This window comes from Anoplopoma fimbria, chromosome 4, assembly GCF_027596085.1.
Source record: "Anoplopoma fimbria isolate UVic2021 breed Golden Eagle Sablefish chromosome 4, Afim_UVic_2022, whole genome shotgun sequence".
NCBI lineage: Eukaryota > Metazoa > Chordata > Actinopteri > Perciformes > Anoplopomatidae > Anoplopoma > Anoplopoma fimbria.
The window spans coordinates 23,395,359-23,410,901 of NC_072452.1; positions in this window are offsets into that span (position 1 = coordinate 23,395,359).

Here is a 15,543-nt window from a genome sequence, read left to right on the forward strand (position 1 = left end):
TGACACCAAGTCATACACACACACAGATCACACATACAGTAGACACAAACACACACACACACAGACAGATCACACAAACTCACTGGCAGAAGTATTGAACGAGTTATTAGTGGTGATTGGTAAGTAGTGATATTGTCATTGTCTGTGGGAAATGTGACAGCTGGAAAACTACTGTGACATTTCACTATGTTTAAAATATATCATGTTACCTTTATGGATATACTGACTGTATGGTGCTGTCCTCATGTGTTCAGATAGCCAGTTCAAAATTGGATCCTGCTTTTGTTTGACAAAACACTCATGCTATCAAGTCTCATATTGATCATTTTATCTTTGTCCTCTATATTTATTAGCAAAGAGCAGTGTACACAGCTTACAGGTATTTTTAGCAGTTGCTAATAGTTGCTTTTGTCGGTCTAAATGCCAAAAATCACCGCCTGTAGTTAGTTAAAAAGGCTTTAACAAGACAAACCTTCACCCAGGAGACTGTTGTTCATGTTCCGTGTGGAAACCATGTAAACGTTGACATATCTTAGCACACTTTTGTGACGTAACTTGAATATTTAATTTGTAAATCACGTAACAAGCATAGTTATTTTATGTTACAAACATGCTTATTTCAAGTAGTGTTGTCGCATAAACCTGACCAAGCAAACCTAAAAACTAAATAAACCAAAATTGGAAGTTTATTTTGAAAAGGCACTGTAATGAGTAGAAACTGGAGTGAGAATGATTTGGATGTCTTTCTGTCAACCCAAGTATTTCTGTTTAGCTTTTTTCTGTTTCTGAGCTGTTATCATTAACTGTCATGTTTAATTTGTACATTTATTTATACCAAAACATCACAGATATGATCACTGATCAACGAAAAACATGAGCAAGTGGTGGATTTACTCGTCATCAGATGATGGGTGTCAGTCAAAGTTTTGTAACTCTAATGCAGAAGGAGAAGATGAAGAAGAGATTTAAAACAAAGTTTCCAAATGCATTTCACATTTCAGTGTGAAGGAATAACTTATTAAAAATGAGCTGGAACGTCAGTTTGAACTGAATTCTGTGTTTCCAAATGTAGCTCTCTCACATCCTGTTTCATCTGCGCCTCAAATCAAATTGAAAAATATTCCAGTTGAGCTCTAAATCCAAAGTAAACACTTTTTTTGTAAGACACTTCCAGTTGGTGAAGTCCTTACCGCTTCCCTCTGAGTGTAATATTTACTATATTCACTTGCAGTTTCCATCTGGGAACTTCTCATTTATCTTCAGCGGTGGTGACACAATGAAAACGGCTACATGCGGCGCCGCCTGCCACACACAGCAAGAGCGCCCGGCCAGTTTATTGGGAAAGGTGCTCCAGTGAATTAACCAGCCGCTTTTGTTCCTAAACCAATATTGCGAGACTATAAAGGGGTCAAGGGACGCGGGGCACACACAAAAGGCCCGCTGTGGAGGTAGAAGGGCCTGCAGGCAGCTCTCCATGAATGTACAGAGTTTGGTTTGGGTCAAAAGAGAACTCCTGATCTGGAAATAACAGAACATTCCAGAAGAACACAGCTGTCCCGCCCAGCCTCCCAGCTGCTCTCACTCTGTCTGTCTCTTGACTGTCCGTCTTTCTCTCTCTCCCTCTGAATGAAATGTTTATTTGACATCACACTGCTTCTGTCTGTCTTTCTGTCCATTTACAGACCTTCTGTATCTACTTAGGATTTGACTGACAGAGCTTTATGAAGACCCGTAGCAATACTGTAACTTATATTCATCTACATTTTGAAGAAAGGAGAAAAAGTAACTAAATGAGACAATACCAAAATTAAATAAAAGAGCAAAAATGTACAGTTTGATTGCTCGTTTGACTTGTCGTTAATCCAATTTCCAAAATTAAATCGTACATTTACTGGGCAAAAATTGGATTTTCTCTGAGATTAAAGTCAAATTTACAAGACAAAACCTCACAAATTTAAAAGAAAAAACATGAATAATCTTTGAGATCATATGGTCATGTATTTGAAAGAAAAAACGTTGAAAAATCTCTCAGTTTAATGTCACAAATTTAGCCTCTGTCTAAATTTAGCCTCTGTCTAAATGTAGTTGCGTCTTAAAGTAGTGTTTTTATGGTAAGGTTGGTCTTTGATTAAGGCAAAGGTCCTGAAAGATAAAAGTGTTTCTTTTTTCCATGTTCCTTCTGTTGTATTTTCAGAACATAATACAGAGATACATACTTAGCCATACTTTACCCGTACGTTAGACCTGTTCATTATATAAATGCTACAGATTGCTGTTTCCCATGTTCTCTCTGACGGCCGGCCTCTGAGCAAGACGAAGGTCCTGAAAGATACAAAATGTGTTTTCTTTCACATTTTTTTGTATACTTTTATAAAAATAAATAAATACTAAGATAATTATTAAATATCACACTTGCCGGCTCACATTACCACAGTGATGTGGTAATGTGAGGTTGATCCAACCTTGAAAAGTGAAGCAATGTGGTTCCTCCTTGACAAAAAAATCCCTAGAATATTTTTTTCTCAAAACAACTTTGATTCTGAGTTTTTTCTCTGAATATTACCTCCTTCCCCCGGCTTCAGAACCTTTGCTATAGTTTTTTTTTCTACACTAGTGTATTTCTAGTGTGTAATCGTATGAATATTGAATTTCATCCTGCCTCATAGAAACAGAGAAAAACATACTACTAGCCTCAGGGTTACACTGCACACAATTTAACAGTTAGTTTCCAAAACATCATCACGTATCAATTCTGAGAAAGCCAATGCCTGAAGTTCACCATTCATGGAAAAGGATGAGTTTGTCAATCATGTCATTTGATACTTGAGTTTATTCCTTTTGCCTTTTTTTTTTTGGGAGGGGAGGAGGGAGTTAAGTCCTGCAATTACTGGATATCCTTTTTTTTTGACTGCAACACCTTTTGCTTTGATGTTTTCTCATCCTTTAATTATAGTAAAGGATTACTTCATCTTTTAAACTGGGGGCCTCGTAGCGAGCAGCTCTCTGAGTGTTTTCCTGTAGGTGGCTTTTTTGGACATGAACTCGATAGCACTCCGAGGACAGGCCTGGACATGTTCTGGCATGTATATGTGTCCCATGAACTTTCTATGTGCATTATGCAAGAGCCAAGTGATGAGATCTGAACAAAGTGAAGGATATTCACTTCACTTACAGCTTTTTGATAAAACCCTGAATGTGTGTTATCACATGGCTGGTATTTGTGTGCTTTCCCACTGCATCATTTCTGAATTCTTATCGACGCCATGGAGGCGTCTTTCTGCACCAACCACAGTGTGTAAATCCTCCAGCCGTACTGTGTGAACAAAAGGCTGTTAATTAATGATTTGATCTCAGCGATGGTCCCACATCACACGGCTGAAGATAAGTTTGGAGACGGAAGGCTCGGGGGCACAACATGTGGGTTTCCCCCCTTGTTTAGTGCTGTCAGAAAGGGAAAAAAGCATCAAAGCCATCGGAGCCAGGCTGTTATCTCCACCTCGCCGAGGAGCTGTCGTAGATAAAGGAGGAAGCGGTTAAAGTGGTCCAAGGCGACTACATTCCGCCTCGAAATCCACCACACACAGTCAGGGGGCACAGGTGCACGTGTTCGTTGGTATGCACGTGTAAAAACAAGCATACACACTCTCACACACACACACACACACACATTTTTTCTGCTCTTCCGGATGGTCTATCTTTAGAACATGGGGGCCAACACAGTGATAGTGAACAATATGCTGATTTTCCTCTCAGTTTCTTGTGAATGCAAAGATCTGCAGCCTGATTCCCTTTTGCTGACAAAGGCCACCTGCTTCCGCCTGCATGATCATCTGGAGGTTGGATATGCTGGATGAATATCTTCTTCCGGGGGCATCCCAGACAATAACAATACCTGCAAAATTCTGAAAATTATGATCATCTAAAGAAAAAATGTTAAGAGGAAAAACTATAATAACTTCAATAATAAAGCATATAAAAAAAGATCTTTAAAGGTGCTCTTCTAATCTTAAAATCTATTTTGAGCCTTTGTTTTCAAACCTTGACCGATTGAAATGTTTACTTGTTACATCAAATCACACTTTGGCCTTCGGGTGGACATTAGTTGTGTGCAGTTCTAGGAAGAGTAGTTTGTTTTTCCATCTAGTGTTGTTTCATTTAAGACATATTTAAAGGTTAAAGTTACTGTGAGGAACTTTTAAATGTTGATATGACCTACATAAGTAAACTAAACGATCAGGGAGAAGATTGCAAATTTCTTTATAGTTATTTTTAATGCTTTTAATCTTTGCCACCGGGTCACTTAAAAGTGGTCTAAGGCGAATGTGTCCCTACCCGAAATCCACCACACGCAGTTAGAGACATCACCACTTTCGTCCACAGGGACCGCCAAAATCAACAAAAAATGAAAGTTCCTTTTTGTAACTTTAAAGGGTCGCATGCAAAAATTAGAGACAATAAATATATATTTTTTTGTAAAATAAAAAAAAGTTATTTTTCTTTCTTATCCCCTTTACCAAGTACATTCTGTTATACTCTGTACTTTTATGGAGTAGATTCAGCTGATGTAGATGTGTCTTTGCATCATTTCACATCACTCAAACGTGTCTTTCTGTTGATTGTGAATGCGATCACTCTGTCTCTTAAAATCTGCTTCCTGTTTTCTCTGAACACGCAGATTTGTGTTGGAGGATACACTCTCCTGTTAGATCTTGTCAGGAGTCATCTGATAGCATTGTGAACTCTTTGAAGACTGGATAGCTCATAATGAATGTTTGAAGACTGGATAGCTCATAATGAATGTTACAAATTGGGAGTAATCTAAGTCCAAGTTTTCATGTGTTTTGCTGATTTCTAAAAAAGATCTAACTCTGTAAAAGAACTGAAAGAAAGGACGTTTGAAAAAGTTTTTTTATTTAACAATGTGTTTCCCCCCTTTGCTTAGTGCACTGGGCGTGAAAATCTTCTTAGCGATGACATATAACCAATTACACAATTAATGACCCCCCTCTTTTCAAATAGAAATGTATTATGAAAAAGATCTTTTTTTTATATCTCAAAATCTCCTCAAGTTCAAGTAATGAGATTAAGCACGCTGACAAATGATCAGTGATTGATAAAAGGGGCAAAGCTGTGGGCATGCAGCATCAAAAGTAACTTGGATTTATTGCGAGGGAGCATTATGGTAAGCTGACTGCCCGAGAAGCAGCATCCCCGAAGAGGGAGAATGAAATAAGGGGATTTATCCACAGACACTAATCATTCCCAACTTAGAGCATTGGCACAAAAAGGAAAGAATGTGTAAAGAGCCCAGGGACACAAAGGCTTCTGGGTGATCAAAAGGAGAATTAAGGGTGACTTCTTCCACTGAGCCATTGTCTGTGTGTTTCATGAAGTATCACTCTCGGCAGAGGGAGGTGGGTTGGGGGGGGGGGGATCAAGGATTTCTTGAATTAAAGAGCCTCTACACTTTTCTCCCTCACCTTTTAATCCACCACCTCGCTCTCCCCATCCCCTCACCACTTTTTTTTTTTTTTTTTTTTTTTTTTTCCATTTCTTTCTCCACAAATAGATCCCCCTGCGCTACAAAGTTGGCATGGTACGCACGTTTGTGTGGATTGGGGAGATTTCCAAATTTCTGCTTCAAAAAGCCGAGTGCATGGGGAGGACTGGGTGGGCTCGGTGCAGATGTGTGTGTGTGTGTGTGTGTGTTTGAAGGGTTGGTTCATGTGTGTGTTTTTTGGGAGGGAGGGGGGGGGTTCAGAGCCACCAGGATAATGACCATGACAGCCGCCCAACAGACTCACCCCCCGCTGTCCTTTTAAGTCCTTGTTTAAGGTTTGGCTTCGGCACCCGCTTTGAACCGCAACAATGATTCCCGATCGCAGCGGAACTCCCAGGATTCTTCATCCTTTGGGCCGCCATACGCCACGCCAAGAGGCTTTTGGCTGCACAAAGTCTTGTCCCTCTGACCAGCGAACAATAAAGATCTACTTGATTAGCCAGCCGCTACATTAAAAGACACACAGACCTCACACCTGTTCACAAAGTTCTCATTAGTTCTGATTTATGGCGAAAGCGAAATGCAGTGAAGCCTTTTGAGTGTTTGTCAGTTTATTGTGGTAGCACATTCCAAAATACATTTCTGTAAGCTTAGCATCATTTGTTTGCATATTTGGTTGGTAGCTTTTAGCCATGTGTTAGCATCAACTTGTTAGCATGCCTGAAGACCTGTTTGCATGTTTGATTGGTAGAAGGGCTTTTAGCATAAGGGGAGATACTACAGGTGAATGGGGTGAACAAATACATAGCTAATGGATATCAACATGAAACTTCCCCAATTAATTACTGACATAAAGACAATACTTTTTTCTCAAAAAAAACAAAGTTTTCTGAGACTTTGTGTTTAAATATGCAAATTAAGCATTATCTCATGCTTACTTTAAATTCATTTAGGTGAAATCCACAGACACATATTTGATGTTGTTTAAAAATGTTGTCATAAAGTTAGGGAGGCCGAAAGCCCCAAATTTCGTAATATGCGTATCTGGTCAGAAGTATCAGAATTAAGATTGTATTTCTTTCTACTACTTCTTTGAACAAAAACTCGATCTCCAAAATTTCATCATCAATTACAATCATTCTTCAAACTAATAGATAGCGTCGTCTTTGAAGCAATGCAGTGCCTCCAAACATGGCTCTTTATACCCAGCAGTTCTAACGTTGAACTGTGGCCGTAAGTTGAAACAGTGGCTCTTTAAAGTAGCTCCAATGTAGTTTGTGATGTTCTGCACGAAAGCATCTCTCCCATTCTCTGCGACCGCTCCAAGTCTGTAAGAAAGGGTAAGTGGTCAACATTCCTGGTCAAATGAAGGTTAAATAAAACAAACTCAGTAAGCATACTCCTGCACATGGGAACGTCTGCAAAATTTGATTTTACTTTGGCAAAGTGTTCTTTGACTGTGCTCACAAAACCCATATGCTGAATTCTGGATGTCTGACAAAGATATGTAGCGAGAGCACAGTGATCTCATACGGGTTTGTAATTTCCCAGATGCTCCTTTCTGATGGCCAGAAACGCTAGCAGGAAGCTGCCAAAACAATTTTTCAAAACATAACAGCTTTAACATATTTGCCTTTGACAACTGAGAAAATATCTGATGAGATACAAAGAGCTGCAACCGTGCAGCCGTCTCACGAGGCTAGAAAATACATTTTTCCTTGTCTTTCACTGCTGAATAATAATAATAATAATATAATAACAAGCATTTAGCCTTCACCCCTCTTAGTATAATTTATATTACTTAGTTGTACTTATAGTATCATTGTGAATTTGACAGAATTTTTTTTAAATAAAAAATAAGTTCAGTGTAAAAGAATGAATTTAAATAATGATAAACAATTTTATTCATAACACAGTTTTTCACCATGTTACAAAAAGCAGTGCAGCATTAGCTAAACATATGGATTTTATAGTAGAAGTGGTTGTTTTTTGGCCACTTGGGGGCAGCAAAGGAGCTATAAACCCTAAATGGACACATTATCACCTTATAAAGTTGATAAGCCTCACATGGGGCCTTTTTATTCATCCAGCAGACACCATGCAACATAATCATAGCTGTATTTCTGGCTACCTAGCAATTCTAAGTCCGATATTCACTTCCTTTTTAGCTTGGTTTGGTCTTCACAAACTCTCAAGGAAAAATATGTAGCTCTTTTGTCACTGAATGCTCCACTATGTTCACCAGCGCAAACTTTGTCTGTAATTTGCTGCTTAGCAGGCGGCATACAGTGAGTTAATAACAAGTTTTATCAGTTTCATATTTAATAGGAAGCAAATGAAAGAGGCCAGAATAGAAAAACTATACAACAACAAAGCACACTGGTATTCAACTACACACCAGCAGCTCTAAATCCTCTACTCAGTCTGCTCTGTGTTGTTTGAATATACTGTATTGTAGTGACTCATAGTGTAATTATTTGCAAGCAGAGAGGGAGGAAATCCCCTGCGTCGCTGCTTCTAGTCATGTAACAAATTGGCGTAATTGCCATTGTGGTTGAATAGAAATTGTGGTTAGGCAAACAACTTTTTTTTTTTTTTTTTTTTTTTTTTTTCTGTGCCAGTGCCATGCTCTTATACTGCTTTTCAAACAAACACTTGTCTCTGTGGTGAGTTGCCTTTTGCAGAATGGAATATAAATTGTCATGCACAGCAAACCTCCAGGGCGAAAATGAAGAATGTTGCCCGTCAGACATTTTAAAATATATACTAAGGATGGAAAATGTTTCATGTAGTATTTCACCACTTATATCAAATGAATGTTGATTAATAGGTCCTAGAATGCTTTAAATTCAAATGTAACATTCACAAACAAAAACACCAGCACATACTACAATTTCAAAGACACTGTTGTGATTTCCTTTCAGTTAATTTGAACAGGTTTTATTGTTTGAAAAAGCAACATGGCAGCGGAGTAATTTTCTCCTGCAGCCCTCTGGAGGGCCCTCAACTCAAATCACTTCCAGCTTCAGTCAGAGACATTTCCTGCCTGATTTGAATACAAACATGTACACAAATAAATGGGATTGCAAGGGGCGGAGGGTGATCCAACACTGGAGAGAGAGGAGAAACATAAGAGAAAAGGAATGAACGGAGCGGTTGAGGATTGAAAACTGAAGGGGAGCAGTAACATAATCAGAGCAGGATGCCGATGTGGCGGTGGAGTTGTTGAGGGGTTGATGGTGGGGTTAGCAGCAGACTGGTGGGGATTGACACTGGATTAGAGCTGTCACTATCAATCAAAGGCAGCCAAAGGAGCGGCTTTTCAGGTGGCACAAACACACCTCTGTGTAGACGAAGCAGTCAGTACACTGACTGTTATGGTGCAGGTGAAAAGTTCCACTACAGCTTTTATGACGGTGGTTGTTTTTAGACATAATAAGAGAGAATGATCTTATTCTCTTTCTTGCTGGCAGTTTGGATCAAAAGATTAAGACTTCTCTCATGTTTGCACAGTAAATATGTGGCTGGTCGTAGTAGCTTGTTAGCTTAGCTTAGCACACAGACTGGAAATAGGGGAAAACAGCTAGTCTGGCTTGATGTTCATACATGCATTCATTACCATGCAACCCTGTCTCATACAAAATACATTCCCAACTCAACTGCACACTCAATCACTTTTTAAGGGAAATGTTCTTTCTAAAATTGAAACGAAACAAAACGAAAAATGCTACAAAACCACTTTGTTAGGTTTACACAAAACAAACAAGACAAACTAATAGTTGATTGTATTAAGGCAACAAAAGTAATTGATTAGCACGGACCCAATCCGCAGTCTCTTGGGTGAACCCCTGTGTTTTTTGACTAAACCAACACCACCATTCTGCTGTAATCCTGTAAATTTCCCCGCTGCAGGACTAATAAAGGATTATCTTATTTTATCTAATCATATCTTATCTTACCTTATCACAAACTCCTTCTCTTGCAGACTTTCCTGGACGCATTGGCAACTTGGTAAAAGGTCAAAAAGATAGGTCAAAAGCAAACTTAATCAATGCATTAAAATGTGTTTTATTGGAATGTAGTTTTTGGGAGACCAGGCTGTGCCAAGTCTTTTGTTTGTTTAATGGTAGGATGTAGGATTATGTGCAGGACTACTCCTTGGTTCTTGAGCAGTTGCCAACCAACCACCAGTGACTCAGGGAAATTATTTTCCCAGCCAAGAAGTACTCGAGCTCATAACCAACCACAAAAATGTAATTTTTTTACACTTTGGTTTCTGTAGGGATTTGTTGTACTGATTAAACAAACAAGATATAAATTCCTGATAAGTGAGCTTGAGATTGTTAGAACAATTGTGCAATCTGTTCCTTGTGAACATTTCCATATCTTATATTGATCGACTTCCTGTTTGTAACAGATTATACCTGACATTACAGGCGTGTTCACTTTCAGCTTCACTGCCGCATAAGAGTTATGAATGATTTGACTAAGTTGGAAGTTCGTTTGCAACCAGTGTGATGGTCTGTCTGCTTGTGTCAGTTCCGCTGTTGGACTCCTTCAGCAACTGACCGCTCACTAAACCTCGACCCTGAACAACTGCCCATTCGTAGCTTAGCAACAGTTACCATGCACAGAAGGTCTGTCATGGTTTAGAGTTCTCAACATGCTGAAGTATAAAAAGTCCCATTTTTGCCTAAAAATGAACTTAAACAATTAATCAAGTGTCAAAATCGTTGCCCTCCAAAGAGTCATTGAGAGAAAGTATTTTTATATTTCCTGCAGGATTCAGGTTTTGACCTGTTGCTAATTTTGTCTTGTGTTTTCCTGTCAAATCCCGGAGTTAACCTTCACTTCCTCCTGACCCCATCTCTTCTAAAGACTCCACAACCTCCTGCACTTTTTTTGGATGTCTATTAGATCACATTAGCGGTAGCTTTTTTCTCCCCAGACACTCACTTCCTGCCCTCAGGAGAACCAGAGATAAGAGCCGACTCTCTCAAATACACTTTTGAAGATACAAACCGAACAAATTTCCCTCCTGAGCCCTGTCTGAAAAACAAAACCCACAACCAACAAAAGATAGCGCTTCCAAAAACAAACAGTCCTGAACGGCGGGCGCTCCAGACAGTGTGGAGTGTGTAGGAGCGTTGTGACCAAACACTGCTGGGAAGTGGAGATAAACAAAACAGACAATTTTCAGTTATCTGAGAGAACTCCATGAAACAAAACAATCCTCTCCACCGCCATGTCCTTGAAAAGATCCGGAGAGATGTCCTGAGGAAATGCCATTTCCTCTTCGCTGGGAAAAGCCCCGGGAGCGCTCCTTCAGCGGGCCGCTCGAGTTTACAATACGAGGAAAGAACACACAATGCTGGAAATGCAAAAGGAGGACGCACTGTGTGGCCTCGCATCCCGTAGCAGACAGAGAGGATGAGAGGCTTCACTTTAAAGTCCACAGTTCATCCATTTGGAATGAAAGCTGTCACCCTGAAAATAACTTGTTCCAGTGTATTAAAAGCAGTGGTGGAAAGTAACGAAGAACATTGCCCTCCAAAAAACATTGCCCTCCATTTATGCTACTTTATCATTCTACTCCACTATATGTTAGAGGGAAATATTGTACTTTGTATTACATTTAACCTATATTGCATGATCCTCGACAGTGGATAGAGTCTCCATGGTAACAAACTCCATCCAGAGAGGAAGACCATGGGGATGCTCTGGAAAAGCTAGTAAGTTGATCTTTAGTGAAGTTGGGTTTTTTTTGTGTGTTAAATGATTGTTTGCAAGGTCGGTAACTTTAATGCTCTACTATACACCAATCGGGGAAATACAGGAAGCGACGTCTCCCTAGAATTGACCTGTTTTCAATGCAGTCTCTCCATAGAAGTGTATCCTTTTTTACTTCTACCTTTACTTTCTATGTAACATTACTTCTGACAACGATGTCTAAGAGTTTCGGGAAGAAGCTGTGCAGTTCTCAGCTGCTCCAACAGTAGATAAAAACTTCAACTTGCTAGCTTAGCTTGCTAAGTAAAGTAATTCTTAGAGAAATGCGTCATGGTTGTTCGTAGTGAAAGCAGCTGTTGAAATCACAAACAGAACATATAGTTATGTGTAATCATAAAAGCTCTCAATTTTACTTTATTCATTTTTAAATACATAGCCTTCTGTGATTATCCATGTCAATCAATTTCATGAGTTACAATAAACAACCACTGTGTTAGAAAGACACAGTAGAGAAATCCCATGAAACACAGGGAGATAGAGAACAACACGAATTGCCCATGAATAGTACTTGTCATACTTATGTAGTTTTAGTAATATTATTTTTGCATGCAAGTAGCCTATTTGCAATGAAGTGTTTTAACATTGTGCAAAAACAGCCTTTCACTACCGACATTTACATTTTTCAGATTAAAAATTTGTTACATCATTGTTATAATTGCATTTTAGCAGTCGAATGAGACATTGTTGACTCTTTAAGCATTTCAAAGATCTATTTTGGAACAGTCTTATTTCATATGTTATTGTAAAATCACATTCAGTTTTAAACAGATGCTTTCTTTTTAACCACTTCTTTTATACTTCTTGTTCTTTATATATTTCTTTTTTGTTGATGTAGTACAGAGAAGACGGAAACATCATACTTGGTTATATCACACTCAGTTTGAATGCAATATCTTAAATTTGGGTAAACATAAATCCTGACATAAATTACACTCGTTAAGAAATCCATCATTCTATAAATTAGACTTATGTCTCTCTCTCTAGTAGAGTAGTATTTTTCGTGTTGATATTGTTGTGTAATTCCTTTTTCAGAAAAATATTAAATGGCTAAACTTTAAAAAAGTAAATTGTCTGTTCAACAACTTTTATCATAACAGGACAAAAGCCTCACATGTAAAACTGATGCTGGAGTGTAATAATTCAAATAAACTTATAACACTTAGACAAAAGTATTTACCCTTAAAAGTTCAAAGTATTATTTTTGTGTGTCTTGATAGTGAAGCCCTACAGACCTGCACCCCTCTCAGCTTCTCCCCTCCTGCTTGTAGTTTGATAAGATCCCCATTAGGTGGCACTTCAGACGTTCTTCCTGTGGGAGCTGGCTTTAAGTAATGATGTTAATCTCTGGGATAGAGTGTCAGCCTGTTTGTTTGACTCAAACGTTGGGTTTGTGTGTGAATATAAGTGAATAGCCGCACATTTGCGTGCAGGGACGAGCTCACTAGTGTTTGTGTGGATCTTTCTGGGGGGGGAAATGTTCTGCCTGTCGGTGCATGTGGACACAAGTGACTCCATCTGTGTGTGTGTGCAGCTGGTTGTGTTTTGTGTCTGTATTATGTGTGTGCGTGTGCGTGTGTGTGTGTGTGTGTGTGTGTGTCGGGCATTAAGTCCTATCTATTTACAGAACGGGTATGTTTGGCCAATACTTCCTGACTTCCTTGCTCTTGGCAAACAGACAGACAGCCACAGTTTGTGTATTGTTTCAGAACGGTGGAGATTGTTGGTACTTGAAAGAGATTTGGGCCTGCTCGTGTTTGATTTATGCGGCGTGTCTGTTTGATATCGATCATAAACGATAACACAGCTGAAGGAAGGAAAACGCATCTCCTGTCGAAGCTCCGCGCTTTGATGTCAAGGTTGAAAAGAACAATGCTCTAAGGTACAGAGGCCTTTTCTGCATTATACACTCCCCGATCTCTCTCATGTGTCGGACAGAACGGTTAAACTTTGCCAAGAGGAGGTCAGACTTTACCCAGAAGCTCGTAATGCATATTTATTTCATTACGCTAAATGAGACATGGTGTAAATCTTTATGTTTCCAATTTCTCTAAAAGCACAAACGTTTTTTAAGTTTGTGTTTTCTTTTTAAAACTGACTCTGTGTAATCGATCCTAAATCCGTCAACAAATTAAGCTGCTTAGGAATTAATTACTCAAAAGAGGCGCCATTGTTTTGTACAAAGCTTAACTGGTGAATTGTTGACTCTCACTGTTCTAAACAGTGTTTGGTACAAATGTTGATCACGTGTATCAATGAACACATGTGAAGTCTCCCTGTCTTTGCCTTTACTGTCACCATACTGGCCTCTGCTGGAGCTCCATGAGTTTGCATGTGCAGCAGAGAGATGGTCATTAAACTCAATGAATGCTCTTCTTTACGGACTAATATGAAGCTTTTAAGACTCATAATACAAGTTTTAAACTGTAAAAACATAGGACTATAATGATTGACATAAATACATTGACAGTCCCAGAATTGTAGTTTCTTCTTTTTTCTTTAACTTAATCCTTATAAGAAGCTTATTTAGACCATCATAAGATGCTTCCTCCTTAAGGCTTTTCTATTAAATATAAACATATCTTATGGAGGTCATTATAAGCGCTTGAATTGAGTCTTCAGGGTCCCCAAATATCAAAAGGAACAGCACAAGTAGTTGGATAATTCATTCCCTAATTTTGAGGGGGAATTTGTATCACTGCAGTCCAATATCAATGCAGTAGATGAGCCATTTTGTGGCCCTGTTTTATGAAGGGGATATGTGCCTTAACCAAATTTCACAATTTTAAATCTTTCAATTCATATTGTGCCCGCACAATGCATAATCCTAAATAAAGTTGTGTACAGTATCTAGTTCTTTTAAAGGCTAAGCCATAACCATCCTCCGAACTAGGGATGCAAATCCGGGTCTCCGACCATCCCTTTATTAATCCTGGGTGATACATGAATGTTAAAAAATGTTTCCTGTGAACATAATATGTGTCGTGTTAACGTTTCTATTCACATTCAATAGAGAAAACAAATTGGTTTCATATCAACATGATTTCTGAAAGAATGAGTGTAATGTTACATCCACATCCATATAGCCCCTTCTGATTTTTAATACCTTTTTACAAATGTGGTGTGTGCTACCTGCATGTTTAATCTCATCTGATTGGATTAATATAGTCCAATCATTTTTTTCTTCTTCTTCCCTTTCAAGCACTAGTTTTGTTAGCAAGCATTGGTGGAAAAGACAGAACTTTACTGAATGCAAGATGCTGATTGTGGAAAAGGTCAATGAGCTGAAAAAGAGATGTTTTTGACCAACAGAGGAAGATACAATGTGTGGTTCCTCTGATGCACGCAGGTCGTTGAATAAAACATTTTGTAGTTCTCATTTTCAAAGGCTACTTTTAATTAAAAATTTTTATCAATGTTTCTCATTAAAAAAGGTCCACAACACATATTTTTCATCCTTGCTTGCAAAGACAAATTTATCACTGGCCAGGTTCTAATATTTCAGCATTAGAGTGAAAGATGTCTTAATGTGTTCGGACGGATTAGAGGAGGTTTGGAGTGTGTTTGCCTCAAAGCTTGGAGTCCAGAGACGAAGGACAGGAAATGAAATGTTTTACATACTGCAGTTAAAATTTATGACGTGGAATTTGTCCTCGGACTGTAGTGTTATTGTCTCGTTCTGGACACTCGCATTCATTTACTGGTGAGATGGTGTAAATTTTCCATTTACGGATTAAATGTTTATACTCTTATAAGATGATATCTGGCATGAAGCACACAGCAGAGGAGTGTTTAAGTTATAAGTCCTCTTTAAATGCTTACAAAATAGCCCCAAGTCATGTTTGACTGATGGATTGCTCCCAGAACATTTTTCCCCGAAAAGGCCATCGAGTGTCTCGGAATGAAGCCTTCCAGTTCATGTCCGGCTCTGAATGTGTAGCTTTTTCAGCAGCAGCATAGCAGACATAGCTGAGACATCTTATGTTTTATATGGACCATAATCCGACCTGCCAAAAAAAGACATCTCTGGTGCTGTAGTTCAGTTAGCACTTGAGCTGCAGAGTTGTTAAGCTACGCTCTCTTGTAGTAGTTATCACTCTGAAACATCCCAACAAAAATCTGTGGAATTTCTCCAGGGGCTCTGTGTGTGTGTGTGTGTGTGTGTGTGTGTGTGTGTGTGTGTGTGTGTGTGTGTGTGTGTGTGTGTGTGTGTGTGTGTGTGTGTGTGTGTGTGTGTGTGTGTGTGTGTGTGTGTG